At 45.4% G+C, this 16,826-nt stretch overlaps 1 protein-coding gene across 1 annotated transcript in view; it reads right to left on the bottom strand.

Moving 5' to 3' along the window:
- AGO4 (argonaute RISC component 4) overlaps nucleotides 1-15,671 on the bottom strand; it is a 54,486-nt gene extending 38,815 nt beyond the window's left edge. The window contains 1 exon segment of the mRNA XM_030942632.1: nucleotides 15,338-15,671. The gene's annotated coding sequence lies outside the window, so the exon portion shown is untranslated.
- Nucleotides 15,672-16,826: the final 1,155 nt, after the last annotated feature.

The raw sequence follows: 16,826 nt of genomic DNA, 5'->3' as shown, positions 1-16,826 counted from the left end.
ACTCAGGAGGCTGAGGTAGGAGAATCGCTTGAACCTGGAAGGCGGAGGTTGTGGTAAACCAAGATCGCGCCATTGCACTCCAGCCTGGTCAACAAGAGCGAAACTCCATCTCAAAAAAAAAAGAATAACCTATCTTACATATCTAAGTTTGACACAGAGGTACATCACTGAATGATGATGTTTGTCATCAAATCAATATCCTGGCTGGGTGCGGTGGCTCACACCTGCAATTCCAGCACTTTGGGAGGCTGAGGCAGGTGGATCACTTGAGGTCAGGAGTTTGAGACTTGCCTGGCCAACATGGTGAAATCCAGTCTCAACTAAAAAAACTACAAAACTTAGCCAGGCATGGTGTAATCCCAGGTACTTGGGAGGCTGAGGCACGACAATCGCTTGAATCCAGGAGGTTGCAGTGAGCCGAGATTGCACCACTGTACTCCAGCCTGGGCAACAGAGTAAAACTCTGTCAAAAAAAAAAAAAAAAAAAAAAAAAAATCCTTATTCAAGTATATTCGTTTTGAGAAAGGGAATCAGCAGGAATTCAAAAATCTGAGGATCAGTAAATCTAAGATCCATGATACACAAACAAATAAGTCAACCCCTTTGCCTCATGCTAGTGATTTATTGTCTTACTCCAAAGTGCTTGTCTTATTCCAAAGTGCTTATTCCAAGCAATGTAGACAAGGGAATGTTGTAAAATACTATCTTTTCAAAAAGATTAATATAGCTTCTTTGTTTTTAGAATGAAAGTATTTTTCTCAATCAAGCATCCAGAGCTTTACTTAAGTGTTCTTGCATATATGCCAGATCACACCGTACACAGGCCGTGGAATAAATGCAGTGGCAAAAAAAATGGTGTATAGAGTTTAAGATATGGACAGACCTGGGTTTGTGAGATTTTTGAATGCTAGAGTCAATGAAAAGTTAGCTGCTTTGACTTAGCAACGTTAGTGAGTTTCATATGTGGGAACAGTATCTTAAAAGCCAAAATACATCACAACTAGCTAACACATTTATATTACCACAAACAAAATCTCTGGGAAAGTCATGTTTACGAACCAAATCATGCGACTGAAAAAAACTGATGGAGAGATGTGGTATCGTACAATCTCCATTTTAAAGAGCTAACTTAAGAGCTATACATTTTCACACTAGAAAAGAGTAATTTCTCATCTTACATTCTTAAATTACGATCAAAAAGTTTTACAGTAAAGAGCTACTTTCCCCTCTATCCTTAATTAATCTTCACAGCAACCTTGTAAAACAAATAAGAAAATGATTACGGTCCTCATATTAAAGAAAAGAAAAAAGAAAATTCAGAATGGGCAAGTGACCTGTCCCTGGTCACACAATGGTTAAGTGGCAGAACAGCATGACCTTGGACAAGTCACTTGATCTTTCACATGTCCATTTCTTCATATGTAAAGTTATGATGACAATAATAATATTACTTCCCTTAAAAAGTGGTTGTCTTAATTGAGCAAATACACAGAGTACTTATTTATTTATACAGTGTTAGGTATAACACATAGAGTATTTAGAATGGTGCTTGTCCCACAATAAGCCTATTTACTCTGATCTGCTCATGGGTATCATTCCAAAAATTGTCTTCTCTCCTAAATCATCAAATTTTTCCTCTTTACTGGATTACTCCCTTCAGCATACAAACATGCTCTAATTTCTCTCATCTTAAAAAAAAAAATCAGGCCGGGCGCGGTGGCTCAAGCCTGTAATCCCAGCACTTTTGGGAGGCCGAGACGGGCGGATCACGAGGTCAGGAGATCGAGACCATCCTGGCTAACCCGGTGAAACTCCGTCTCTACTAAAAAATACAAAAAAAATAGCCGGGCGAGGTGGCGGGCGCCTGTAGTCCCAGCTACTCGGGAGGCTGAGGCAGGAGAATGGCATAAACCTGGGAGGCGGAGCTTGCAGTGAGCTGAGATCCGGCCACTGCACTCCAACCTGGGCGGCAGAGCAAGACTCCGTCTCAAAAAAAAAAAAAATCAAACTTTCTTGGGCCCGGTGTGGTGGCTCACACCTGTAATCCAAGCACTTTGGGAGGCCAAGGCAGACAGATCACTTGAGGTCAGGAGTTTGAGACAAGCCTGACGAACGTGGTGAAACCCCGTCTCTACTAAAAATACAAAAATTAGCCAGGTATGGGGGTGCATGCCTGTAATCCCAGCTACTTGGGCGGCTGAGAGAAGGGAATCAGTTGAACCCCAGAGGTGGAGGTATCAGTGAGTCAAGATCATGCCACTGCCTTCCACCTGGGTGACAGAGTGAGACTCCATCTCAAAAAAAAAAAAAAAAGGCCGGGCGCGGTGGCTCAAGCCTGTAATCCCAGCACTTTGGGAGGCCGAGATGTGCGGATCACGAGGTCAGGAGATCGAGACCATCCTGGCTAACACCGTGAAACCCCATCTCTACTAAAAAATACAAAAAAAAAAAAAACGAGCCGGGCGATTTGGTGGGCGCCTGTAGTACCAGCTACTCGGGAGGCTGAGGCAGGAGAATGGCCTAAACCCAGGAGGCAGAGCTTGCAATGAGCTGAGATCCGGCCACTGCACTCCAGCCTGGGTGTGAGACTCCGTCTCAAAAAAAAAAAAAAAAAAAAAATTAAACTTTCTTAACCTCAGTTTCTCCTCATGTGAACATTCTATTTCTGTGCTCCCTTTTGTATCAAAATCCCTTGAAGGAGTTGTCTGTAATTCCTCTTCCCCTTTCTCCCTTGAACTTTCTCAAGGAGGGCTTTTTCTCTACCAAACTACTCTTATCAATGTCCTCCAGTGGGCTCCATATAGCTAAATTCAATGCTCTTTGAACATTAGAAAATCCATCCTTCCAACTTAAAACGTCTTCTTCCTTTGCCTCCAGAGCACCACTCCCCTGGTTTTCTCCTATTCCAGTGGTCTCTCCATGCCAATCTTCCTGATACTTCCTCATCGCCTTTAATCTTTAAGTTAAATCTTTAAATATTGGAGTGCCTCAAGACCCAGCGTAGGAGTCTTATTTTCTCCACCCACATTCACTTTCAACATAATCTCATCAAGTCTCATGGCTTTATCACCAATAAGCTCATGATTCTCAAATGTTTGTCTCCAGCCTGGATCTGTCCCCTGAATCCAATCTTAATACTGTATTCAACCTCCTCTTTTTTTTTTTTTTAGACTCAGTCTCATTCTGTCATCTGGGCTGGAGTGTAGTGGTGCAACATGGCACACTGCAACCTCGACCCCTGGGATCAAGTGATCCACCTGCCTCAGCCTCCTGAGTAGGTGGGACTACAGGCATGTGCCACTGTACCCAGCTAATTTTTTTTTTTTTTTTTGAGACAGTCTCACTTTGTCATCCAGGTTGATGTGCAGTGGCACAATCTCAGCTCACTGCAACCTCCACCTCCCAGGTTCAAGTGATTCTTCTGCCTCAGCCTCCTGAGTAGCTGGGACTACAGGCACGCACCACCACGCCCAGCTAATTTTTGTATCATTAGTAGGGATGGGGTTTCACCATATTGACCAGGCTGGTCTCGATCTCCTGACCTCATGATCCACCCACCTCGGCCTCCCAAAGTGCTGGGATTACAGGTGTGAGCCACCGCACCCAGCTTTTTTTTTTTTTTTTTAATATAGACAGAGTCTGGCCATGTTGCCTAAGCTTGTTGCAAACTCCTGGCTTCAAGCAATCCTCCCACCTCAACCTCCTAAAGTGCTGGGATTACAGGAACGAGCTACCACGCCCGACCTCCACTAGCATGTCTAATAGTCATCTCAACTCTAATGTCCAAAACTCACAGGTCGCCTGATCTGCTACTCCCTGCTTCTGCTTCTCTTGCAGTTTTCACCATCTAATAAATGACAACTCCTTTTTTTCCACTAGCTCAGGACAAAAACCCTGGAATTAATCATGACTCATTTCTTTCTTTCACACCACATGTTCAATCCATCAGTAAATCTTATTGACACGACTGTGAAAATATTTGCAGAATCTGACCACTTCTCATCGCTATCAATTATACTACTCAAGTCTAAACCACCATTACTTTTCACCTGAATCATTCCAGGTGCCTCCTAATTAATTTCCATGCTTTTCACCCTTACCTGCTAGGGTGCAATTTCAGCACAGCATCCAGGGCAATCCACTAAAAATATAAGCTAGTCATGTCTTAGATTTGTCTAGTCATGTGTGGGTTTAGTATTTAAAACTCACCTAACCAGAGTAAATGACAAAGTGTTATGAATGCTTACAAGCTCTGCATGATAGAGGCCTTCTGAAATTTCTCCAAACTCATCTCCTATCACTCTCCCCCACTCACTTGCTCCAGCAATCCAGAATTATCTGCTGTTTCTTTCTTTCTTTTTTTTTTTTTTCTTTTTGAGACAGAGTCTCCCTCTGTTGCCCAGGCTGGAATGCAGTGGCATGATCTCCGCTCACTGCAACCTCCATCTCCCAGATTCAAGTGATTCTCTTGCCTCAGCCTCCCAAGTAGTTGGGATTACAGGCACATGCCACTATGCCCGGCTAATTTTTGTATTTTTAGTAGAAACAGGGTTTCATCATGTTGGCCAGGCTGGTCTCAACCTCCTGACCTCAAGTGATCTGCCCGCCTTAGCCTCCCAAAGTGCTGGGATTACAGGCATGAGCCACCACGCCCGGCCCACTGTTTCTTGAATTCACCAAGCTTCAGACTTTGCCTGGGACACTCTTCATGCAGATATCCCTCACCTCCTCTAGGTCGAATGTCACTTTTCAGTGAGACTTTCCCTAGCTATTTGCATACATATATACATATACATATGTGTGTGTATATCTACATATGCATTTATGTGTGTGTGTGTATATATATACACAAACATATATATTCATTCATATATAAATCTCAGTGGCCCATCCTATCCTCATTTCCTATCTTCCATCTCTACTTTCTTTTTCTTTATTGCATTTATTACCAACTAACAAAGTATATGTTTTGTTTGCTTCTTCATTTATTTTTGGTCTTCCCCATTAGAATATAAGCTCCTCAAAGGTAGAAAGTTTTGCCTGTTTTGTTCATGGTGAATTCCCAGAGCATAGGACAATATCTGGCACAAAATAAACACTCAATAAAATATCTGTTGAACGGATCAATGTTATCCATTACCACCACTTCTACTACTATTGATCTCAGTTACACAATAGCCAATAATGGGTTTACATGAGAATGAACTATACCAGAAAGCCAAATTTTGATCCATATGAGAAAAATATCAAGTGGTGCAAAATATTTAACTTGGCAGAAAAGACCAATCTTAAAAAAGCAAGAATCTTAATATCAAACATTGCCTGAATGTCACTGCATAGAAACAGAGAAAAGGAAAGTGGATGTATATTCAGCACACTGTAAGAATATTTGCTACAGGGCTGTCTTCACACCAGGTAAATTCCTGCTATACAGACCACAATACTTACATCATCTCATCAGGACCACTCTTAGATAATGCTAGAAATAACCAGAGCTTCTCTCTGTGCTTAGTTTTCTCAATACTCCAAGATGACTTTTCTGTCTTTCTTTTCCCCCAAGAAAACATCTGCAAGTAATCTTCTGTATTGATATATATCTTTCTCATGTCCAAAACCAACGTATAACAATAAAAATTTGAATTTCCAGATAGTTCTATTTCCCATAGACACTAATGTCTTCACCTATTTCAGCACATTTTTGCTACCCTTGGTCAATGAAAGAGTGACCTTTCTCTTTCATAATTAAATAAGTGTTTACTGATTGACTAATAATATATATCCAGCACTTTGCTAGAGCCTACAGAGGATAACCAAGTATGGGACAGTAAACCTGCTATTAAGAAACCTATCATCTTAGAGAATAACAAAGCCTACATGTTGGATGAATTTAGAGAACAGTATGATACATAAATAAATTATCTGCACTTAAAACATACAGAAATCCACTCACTCTTTCTAATCCTTACCTGTTGACTCTACGAGGCCGTTTTTCAGGCTTAATATCCACATCATAGTGATACACATCTATTTTAGGAATCTGAACCTGAAAATGATTGGCTAACAGTCGAATTGGTTTTCCAACAGTTCCAAGGCCAGGACGACGAGGTGGCTGAAATAGGCTAGCCGGAGGTCCTAAAGAGATTGAAAGACATTTGCTGTACTATTTTTTTTTTTTTTTTTTTTGGAGACAGAGTTTTGCTCTTTCACCCAGGGTGGAGTGCAGTGGCTTGATCCTGGCTCACTGCAACCTCTGCCTTCCAGTTGCAAGTGATTCTCCTGCCTCAGCCTCTCGAGTAGCTGGGATTACAGGCGCCCGCCATCAAGCCTAGCTAATTTTTGTATTTTTAGTAGAGACGAGGTTTCACCACATTGGCCAGGCTGGTCTCGAACTCCTGACCTCGTGATCCACCCACCTCGGCCTCCCAAAGTGCTGGGCTTACAGGCGTGAGCCACTGTGCTCGGCCTATTGTGCTATTTATTCTTCCTGTTGATGATGATGATGATGGCTGCAATTATTGAGATCTTATTATTCACTGTATGCACTCTAAAGAATTTGGGGTGTCTTTTGACCTAAGGTTCTCTAGATTTCTAAATATTTTGCCATGTTGCTATTATTTTTAATATAATGACATCAAAATTAGAATGATGAATTCCTCTCAAGCATAGGCTACAGTATAAAATCTTGCATGAGCATTAGTAGCTCTATAGCTACACTTACAAAATTATATGCATTTTAAAAATCATCTCTAAACTCTGGAGCCACCATCCCCAGAGTTGGAAATGATCTATTAATCTCTCACAAATTAGCCTGCATCACTATAAATTGTACATATAGGAGAAGATTAAACTGCAGCTCTATTTATCAACTTATTTGCTAATTTCAATAGTGAAACAATACCAATAAAGCTAGACCTTCTCGTTTATAACTCGATCTTTTTAGAACCTGGACAATTTGAGATTTCTTGTTCATAAGATCTAGTTTATTCCACAGACATTTATTCAGTTATTCAGTTATAACATACCTAACCTGTACTATGGATTCAGAAAGAAGACAGAGCTCCTTCTTTCAAAGAATGTACAGTCTAGACCAGTGGTTCTCAACCTGGGGTAATTTTGTTCCCCAGGAAACATTTGGCAAATATCTGGACATATTTTTGGTTGTCACAACCTGAGGAGTGCTGCTGGCGTCTAGTGGAAAGGACCCAGGATACAGCTATGCATTCTACAATGCATAACACAGCCCCCCACAATAAAGAATTACCCAGTCCAAAATATCAATAGTGCTGAGAAAGAAGTTGAGAAACCCTGGTGTAGACAGAGTAATCTTTCCAAACTATTTTTAAAAAGAAAAGATTCCATAAGTTAAAAAAAACCTTCCATACTCTCTCATGCAAGAGAGAGTTAATATAACATTTCAATGTATATTATCATATCAAATTCTCGAGAAAGTCATGTAATAAATAAACCTGGTTAACTTTACCTCATCATTTAGCTAACTTTTTTTCCTCCCACAGAACTCTCTCTCTCTCTCTCTCTCTCTCTCTCTCTCTCTCTCTCTCTCTAAGATTTGAACATCTATTAATACTCAGCAGAAAAGGATCTTGTGGAGCACAGTCTGGGAGACACTTGTTTAGAAAAAATCTGACTCCTTTTTGATGACAGTATCAAGTGGACACTGGCCTAAAAAATGAACATCTTTTCTGCTATGAATAGGCATTGAGCAAAGTGGGCTGTGGTTACAATGGAAAGTTACAACAGGTTCTGTTACTGCAATGGCATTTCACTGAGAACAAAGACTTCACTAAGGAGAGAAAACTTTGAAGCAAGAAGTTGTTCTGGACCCCGCATGGTGGCTCACACCTGTAATCCCAGCACTTTGGGAGGCCAAGGCAGGCAGATCACCTGAGGTCAGCAGTTTGAGACAAGCCTGGCCAGCATAGTAAAACCCCGTCTCTACTAAAAATACAAAAATTAGCTGGGCACAGTGGTGGGCGCCTGTAATCCCAGCTACTCGGGAGGCTGAGGCAGGAGAATCGCTTCAACCTGGAAGGCGGAAGTTGTGGTGAACCAAGATCGCGCCATTGCACTCCAGCCTGGTCAGCGAAACTCCATCTCAAAAAAAAAAAAAAAAAAAAAAAAAAAAGAATAACCTATCTTACATATCTAAGTTTGACACAGAGGTACATCACTGAATGATGATAAGTTTGTCATCAAATCAATATCCTGGAGGCAGAGGTTGTAGTGAGCTGAGATCGCGCCACTGCACTCCAGCCTGGGCAACAGAGGGAGACTCAGTCTAAAACAACAACAACAAAAAGATGTTGTTCTGGTCCAACATCACTTAGGAAAATTAGAGCAAATACTTTATGATATTTATGGTGACAGATTACCATATTCTAACACTTAAAGTATTAAAAATCATTTTACATATTAATTATTCATTTTCCCACGATATTCTACTTATCCTTTAGAATTTGGTTTAGATGTAACCTCCTTGGAAAGCCTTTCCTGATTCTCCCAGACTAGAGGATCCTTCCTCTGTGTTCAAAAGACTGTCTCTATAGGGGAACCCATAGAGCAAGTATAAGAAACCACTTGTTGGCCGGGCGTGGTGGCTCAAGCCTGTAATCCCAGCACTTTGGGAGGCCGAGACGGGCGGATCACGAGGTCAGGAGTTCGAGACTATCCTGGCTAACACGGTGAAACCCCGTCTCTACTAAAAAATACAAAAAGCTAGCCGGGCGAGGTGGCTGGGCGCCTGTAGTCCCAGCTACTCGAGAGGCTGAGGCAGGAGAATGGCGTGAACCCAGGAGGCGGAGCTTGCAGTGAGCTGAGATCCGGCCACTGCAGTCCAGCCGGGCGACAGAGCGAGACTCCGTCTCAAAAAAAAAAAAAAAAAAAAAGAAACCACTTGTTAAGTTACTCTGTCTACTTCACTAGATTACAAACGTTTTTTGAGACGGAGTCTCGCTCTGTCGCCCGGGCTGGAGTGCAGTGGCCGGATCTCCGCTCACTGCAAACTCCGCCTCCCGGGTTCACGCCATTCTCCTGCCTCAGCCTCTCGAGTAGCTGGGACTACAGGCGCCCGCCACCTCGCCCGGCTAGCTTTTTGTATTTTTTAGTAGAGACGGGGTTTCACCGTGTTAGCCAGGATGGTCTCGATCTCCTGACCTCGTGATCCGCCCGTCTCGGCCTCCCAAAGTGCTGGGATTACAGGCTTGAGCCACCGCGCCCGGCCACAAACTCTTATAATAAATGAACCTCCTGTTAATCTTCTCAATATCTAATGCAGCAGCCATCATGTTGTAAGAATTCAACAAATGTTGAACTGAACGGTGTCAATAATCCCAGGTAGAATCTAAAGACAAAAATGATAATTATTTTTCTTTCTTTCTCTCCCTCCCTCCCTTCCATCCTTCCTTCTGTTCTCTCTCTCTCTTCTTTCTTTCTTTCTCTTTTTTTTTTTTTTTTTTTTTGAGACAGAGTCTCGCACTGTCGTCCAGGCTGCAGTGCAGTAGTGCGACCTCGGCTCACTGCAACTCCCGCCTCCCAGGTTTAAGAGATTCTCCTGCCTTAGCCTCCCAAGTGGTTGGGATTACAGACGCCAGCCACCATGCCAAGCTAATTTTTTGTATTTTTAGTAGAGACGGGGTTTCACCATCTTGGCCAGGCTGGTCTCAAACTCCTGACCTCGTGATGTGCCCACCTCGCCCTCCTAAAGTGTCTCTCTCTCTCTCTCTTTCGTCTTTTCTTCTTTTTCTTATTTTGAGCCAGGGTCTTGCTCTGTTGCCCAGGCTGGAGTGCACTGATTCAATCATGGCTCACTGCAGCCTCGACCTCCTGGACTTAACTGATCCTCCTATCTGAGCCTCCAGAGTAACTGGGATACCACGCCCAACTAATTTTTGCTTTTTTTTTTTTTGAGATGGAGTCTCACTCTGTCACCCAGGCTAAAGTGCAGTGGCTCAATCTCAGTCACTGCAAGCTCCGCCTCCTGGGTTCACGCCATTCTCCTGCCTCAGCCTCCTGAGTAGCTGGGACTACAGGCGCCCGCCACCATGCCCGGCTAATTTTGGTATTTTTAGTAGAGACGGGGTTTCACCGTGTTAGCCAGGCTGCTCTCAATCTCCTGACCTCATGATCTGCCCGCCTCGGCCTCCCAAAGTGCTGGGATGACAGGTGTGAGCCACGCGCCCGGCCTAATTTTTGTATTTTTGGTAGAGATGAGGTTTTGAGTTTTGCCATGTTGCCTAGGCTGGTCTTGAACTCCTGGGCTCAAGCAATCTGCCCACCTAGGCCTCCCAAAGTGCTGGGATTACAGTCATGAGCCACTATGCCCAGCTGACAATTATTTTTCAATGAAGCAAAAGCACATAATTTATGCAAAAAGTATTCTTTTTGTTTTTGTTTTTTTTTTTTTTGAGATGGAGTCTCACTCTGTCGCTCAGTCTGGAGTGCAGTGGCGCAAGCTCTACCTCCCAGGTTCACACCATTCTCCTGCCTCACGCTCCCCAGCAGCTGGGACTACAGGTGCACGCCACCATGCCCGGCTAATTGTATTTTTAGTAGAGACGGGGTTTCACCGTGTTAGCCAGGATGGTCTCGATCTCCTGACCTTGCGATCCACCTGCTTCGGCCTCCCAAAGTGCTGGGATTACAGACATGAACCACCGTGCCCGGCCCACTAAAAGTATTCTTATTGCCTGGAGTTAAGTTCTACTTCTAGTGTATAGGAGGATCTATCAGTACAATTGATAAGACAGTTACAAACAAGGTAACAAGGCAAGAAGTAAATAGTAAATAATGTGAGAGGTGATTAACATACTGAATTAACTCAATTAAATCATATAAATAACTCAACTCTGCATATTTCAAGATACACTTAAGCAATCACTGTATCATTCATAAAGTTGTAAGAGGCCAGGCACAGTGGCTCATGCCTGTAATCCCAGCACTTTGGAAGGCTGAAGCGGATGGATCACCTGAGGTCAGGAGTTTGAGACCAGCCTGGCAAACATGGCGAAACCCCGTCTCTACTAAAAATAGAAAAATTAGCCAGGTGTGGTAGTGGGCACCTCTAATCCCAGCTACTCGGGAGACTGAGGCAAGGGAATAGCTTGAACCTGGGAGGTGGAGGTTGCAGTGAGCCGAGATCACACCACTGCAATCCAGCAAGGGTGACAAAATGAGACTCGTCTTAAAAAAAAAGAAAAAAAAGTTGTAAGAAATACAGCTTTATAATAGAAATTTGGAAACAGAAACTTGGACCAAATGACTTGCTTAAGGACATAATAAGACTTTGAGTTTAAATGCTAACTAGAATCCAAATCTCCTAACTCCTAGCCTAGCACTTTTTTTTCCCCATTATACTTCATAATCTTGTGGTATGTATTCTTACCTGAAATACTTGATATCAAAGAGGCAGAGGCAGAAGAATTGAAAGAAAATGATTAAGAAGTGGCAAAAAGTAAATACTATTTGTATCTCCTTTCCTTGGCAAAGAGAAAAGTTAGAAGCTGAGTGATAATTTCTTTTAATAAGCTTAGAAGATTTAGTTTGAAAATTATATATTTTTTTCATTCTAGAAGCTAATTTATTTTTTCTTTTCTTTCTTTCTTTTTTTTTTTTTTTATAATTTGGCCTAAACAACAGAGATTTATTTCTACAGCTCTGAAGGCTAGGAAAAATCTGGTTTCTTTGAATTTAGCCAGCTATCTATGTAAGGAAGCAATAAAGCACAGTGGCTAAAGCTCTGGAACCAAATTACCTAGGTTTCAATCCTGGTCTCACCACTCCCTAACTGCATGATGTTGGGCCAGTTTCTTGGCCTCTCTGCATCTCAGTTTCCTCATTTATAAAATGGGCACGTGTGTAATAATAATGGCATCTATCCCATGAGATGATGTGTATTCAAGGTTTAACATAAAGGCTGGGCACAGTGGCTCATGCCTGTAATTCCAGCACTTTGGGAGGCCGAGGCGGGTGGATCACAAGGTCAGGAGTTTAAGACCAGCCTGGCCAAGATGGTGAAACCCTGTCTCTACTAAAAATGCAAAAATTAGCCGGGCGTGGTGGGCACCTGTAACCCAGCTACTCGGGAGCCTGAGGCAGAGAACTGCTTGAACTCAGGAGGTGGAGGCTGCAGCGAGCCGAGATCGCGCCATTGCCCTCCAGCCTGGGTGATAGAGCGAGACTCTGTCTCCAAAAAAAAAAAAAAAAAAAAGGTTTAACATAGTGCCTTGCAATAGTAAATGATCAGGAAATGTTAGCTATTATAATTGCATTTGTAAATATTATAGTCATAGTTAGTGCTCAAAGGTCCCTGAGGTGACTTTTTTTTTTTTTTTTAAGATGGAGTCTTGCTTTGTTGCCCAGGCTGGAGTGCAGTGGCGCAATCTCGGCTCACTGCAACTTCCGCTTCCCGTGTTCAAGTGATTCTCCTGCTGCAGCCTCAGACTACAGGTGCGCACCACCACGCCCAGTTAATTTTTATATTTTTAGTAGAGACGGGTTTCACTATGTTGGCCAGGATGGTCTTGAACTCCCAACCTCAGGTGATCTGCCCACCTTGGCCTCCCAGAGTGCTGGAATTTCAGGCGTGAGCCACTGTGCCCAGCCCCGGGGTGTTTTTTTGTTGTTTGGTTGGTTTTCTGTCGTTTTGTTTTGAGGCAGAGTTTCTTTTTGAGGTGTGATCTCAGCTCACTGCAGCCTCTGCCTCCCAGGCTCAAGCCATCCTCCCACTTCAGCCACCCCAGAGTAGCTAGGGCTACAGGTATGCCACCACACCCAGCTAATTTTTGTATTTTTAGTAGAGATGGGGTTTCACCATGTTGGCCAGGTTGGTCTCGAACTCCTGGCCTCAAGTGATCCACCCACCTCAGCCTCCCAAAGTGCTGGGATTACAGGCATGAGCCACCACACCCAGCCCGGTCCCTGAGTTTTATTTTCAGGGTATCCCCAAAACGTGGTGACAAGTCAGATAACAGGATTCTCTGAAAGGGCAACTGATATGACTTAACATAGAACAGATGAAGTCAGCCTTAATGAAGAGGAGACGATTAGATTAGAAGTCAAATGACTCAAACTCTGGTCTTTATTCCATCATTTGGCCTTTTGAAACCCTAATGAAGTCACTTCATCCTCTCTGAACCTCACTTTTCTCATCTGTAAAATGCGATAGCTACCTGCCTTGCCTACCTCCCAGAGGATTAAATGACCTAATAGTTATAAAAGCACTTTACAAACTATAAAGTACTGCAAACAACATATTGCCAAAATAAGTGGTAATCTAATTAATTATATTTCTGAGTATTGGCAGAAACTGAAACAGGTTGCGGGGAGGCGGTGGGCGGGGACGGACAGAATAAGACTAGACTAAGGTTTCAGGGACTGTTCAAGTGAGGAGGGCACAAAGCACTAGATCCAGGTGTGCTCTGCCAGAGAAGCAGGGATGATTCTCCAGGTTCTAAAACAGCCTGGATGAATCATCCCACAGGACGATCAACTCCCTTTGCTCTGATTCTATGCTTAGCAGGCAGCTACTTATTAGTTGGGTTTCCAAGGTACTGCAACACCAAAAAAGGAGTTTGCTAGAGAGCAGACAGGAAAATATTCCACTCAACAGAAAAGATCTATGTGACATTCTGGCTTATTCATTAGTGTCTTATAAATATGGTTAGTGAGAATTAATTTTCCACAATCTGAACAATCCTGAGTGAACCACTAAATCCTCAAACCTGCAAAAGCTAAAATCAAACAAACAAAAAAGAGTCCCTGGGCAGTGCCTGACATCACCAGGTTGATCCTTTCCATGAAATTCAGTTTATGCCCACAGTTACACAGTTTCTTTTGATATCAGCTCATAAATGCAACAGTTGTTTCAATTATGAATTACTAGGGGGAGGGAAGAAACATTTGTTGAGGCAGTAGTCTCTATAGTAAGACTTCTCATATGCTCTCATTTCATTCTCTCAACAATCTTACAGAACATAATATTACCCTCAGTTTATAGATAAGAAAATGAAAGTTCAAAGGAATTAAGTAATTTGCCCAGGGTCATACAACTATTACACTACTACATTGAATTTGAACGGAAGTCTGTTACATTCCTAAAGACCTGATCATGTCTTTAGCCAGGGGACATATCTTAAGTTAACCTGGCATAATACACCGAAGTTTATCAAATAATATTAATGCGGCAAGCCAAATTATTTTTAAAAGGCATATGAAATCTGATTATGAGGGCCTTTAAACAATACTTGAAGAAGCAAATTAGGGTGGAGTTTAATCACTCAGCTATGCAAACAAGTGCTAAGTAAACAAACCTGCCAAGTTTCCAAACTCAAATGGCAACTCAAATTGTCTACGCATTAAAAAGACGAAACACTCTACGACTAAGTTCATTATGTAGGTAAGATTTGAATATTAAAGTTAATTCCACCACAGCCCCTAAACCCTGCGCTACTTAGCCAAGGCATTAGAAACCTGTTGGGCTTTGAGGTGGAAGCACCAGGCCTGGAATGGTTCCTCTGGTTTGGATAGAGAGAAATAACCAGAGGCCATCCATATCCACAACAAATTACAGTTTCCAAAGCACTTTCTCCTTCATTTGATCCTCACAACCACTCATAACCCAATTAGAAGAGAACTCAGGGCACTGAAGCCTGTGCTGGAGCAGACTGGCTGGCAACTCCTGTGTCACTCAAAGGCTGGCCCGGACCACTCTGTGACTAACACACAGACTGAGTAACAGATAGAGGCACAGAACCATGTTCTTCGGGACATCAGGGCCTTTCAGAAAGGATGGGCATTTTGTCCCTTGACCTTCAGAGATCATGAGAGGTGTTTGGATGAAGTTCTTCTTCCTCATCTGAAGGCTCTGGACCGTCTGCCAATGCAAAGAAAAACAGGGGCGCGGCCCCAAACCAGGACTACCGGCTGCTAGCAGGCGGCGGGGCCCTTTTCCCGGTCTGGGCCAGGCCTCCGCGCGCACTGGGTAGCGGATCGCCCCTTCTGAGGCCCAAAACTACCCTCACCGCGATCCCGGGCACAAATCATCTCCCCGACGTGAGGCCAAGAGTGGCCTTCGCCCGGCGGAGCGGGTCACCTTCCCGAACCTCCCCCACGGACCTCAGGATCCACCCAACGGCCGGCTGGAGCGCGGTCACCGCCCCCCAGGCCCGGGTCAGCTCCCTCGGCTTCGTGCTGCGGGGCTCGGGTCCCCTTCCCCGAGGCCTGGCGGCCCAAACCCGGCGGGTCGACGGGGCAGCGAAAGTCCCGGCCGCCCGCCCCGGGCCCCGGGTCCCCGGTCCCGCCCCGACCCGAGCTCGCTCCTCACCGGGTCCCAGCGCCTCCATGGCGGCGGCGGGGGCCGCCTCGCCCCGGTCCCCGGCGCCTCCCGCTCCGGGCCCCGCCGCCGCCGCCGCCGCCGCCGCGTAACGCTTGATCTCCGGAATATTGGCGCTGGGGTGGCGCCGCGGAGACGCGGGCGCTGGGTAGGGGGCGGCGGCGGCGCCCGGCCCGGGAACAGGTACCCGGCTCCGGCTCTTCCGGCCTCAACGACAACAAAAACAATCCCCGCCGCCGCCGCCGCCGCCAACGGGAGAAGAAGCGGGAGCCAGCGCGCGCGCCCGCCGGGAGGGGAGGGGGCGCGGGGTGCGCGGGCCCGGGGTCCCGGCGGGCGGAGGGGGCGTGCGCGGGCCCGGGTGCGGGGTCCACCGAGCCCGGCGAGGGGCGAGGCGGGTCGGCGGGACGGGCGCGCGCCCGGAGGGGGCAGTGCCCGGTGGACGTGTCGGGCACGCGCCCGCTGGCCCGCTCTGCCCCGTCCGCCCGAGGAGGCCGTCCCGTGGCCAACGGCTCTGGGGGGCTACATGCCATCCCCCCAGGGCGTCCTGCAAAAGATCTGGTTTCCAGTTCCGCCGACCCACAGATTCAGTTTTCCACTTCTGTGAGTGGAAAGTGTGCTGAGATTCACAGAAGCCACCTCGCCTCCCTCTTCCCTCCTCCCACCCCAGATCGCTTCTGTCATCCTGTCTTTTAGGGTCACCTTAGAGGCAGCAGTCCTCCTTCATCCCTTCATCCAGCACCACACACCCAACTGCGCGTCCCTCTCCGTATAGCCGGAAGGCACCACGGGAATGGACTCTGATGAATGATGCATTCCCTCCCGGGTCCCATGACAAGCGCCTCTGGTCAGCAAATCACCAGTCACTTTAGAAGAGAAAGGTCTTGGCCGGGCGCGGTAGCTCACGCCTGTAATCCCAGCACTTTGGGAGGCCAAGGCGGGTGGATCACCTGAAGTCATGAGTTTGAGACCAGCCTGGCCAACATGGCGGAACCCGGTCTCTACTAAAAACACAAAAAATTAGCCGGGCGTGGTGGCGGGCGCCTATAATCCCAGCTACTTGGGAGGCTGAGGCAGGAGAATCGCTTAAACCTGGGAGGCGGAGGTTCCAGTGAGCCGAGATGGGACCATTGCACTCCAGTCTGGGCGACAGAGCGAGACTCCGTCTCAAAAAAAAAAAAAAAAGAAAGAAAGAAAGAGAAAGGTCTTGCTTTCTTGGATGCTTTCCCCTTAGCAGACAAGAGCCAAGGGAGCAGCACCACCTCCAAGGCAGCATGGTCAGCCCAGCAGGCCCAGCATCTTTAGGGCTTTCAGTAAGGACTTTGAGTGGGACAACATTGGGCAACAGGCCAAGAAGCAGTTTGTAGTCAGCAGAGTGAAGGAGCCCCTTGTCCACCAGTTGAAAAGCTACGATGAGTGTGTGTGTGTTGTATTCTTTGCTGGGGCATAACATAACAAAGTACCAGGCCGGGCGCGGTGGCTC

Source organism: Rhinopithecus roxellana, chromosome 12 (genome assembly GCF_007565055.1).
Source record: "Rhinopithecus roxellana isolate Shanxi Qingling chromosome 12, ASM756505v1, whole genome shotgun sequence".
NCBI lineage: Eukaryota > Metazoa > Chordata > Mammalia > Primates > Cercopithecidae > Rhinopithecus > Rhinopithecus roxellana.
The sequence above is the reverse complement of the archived record's forward strand: the minus strand, read 5'-3'. Positions and strand labels throughout refer to the sequence as shown.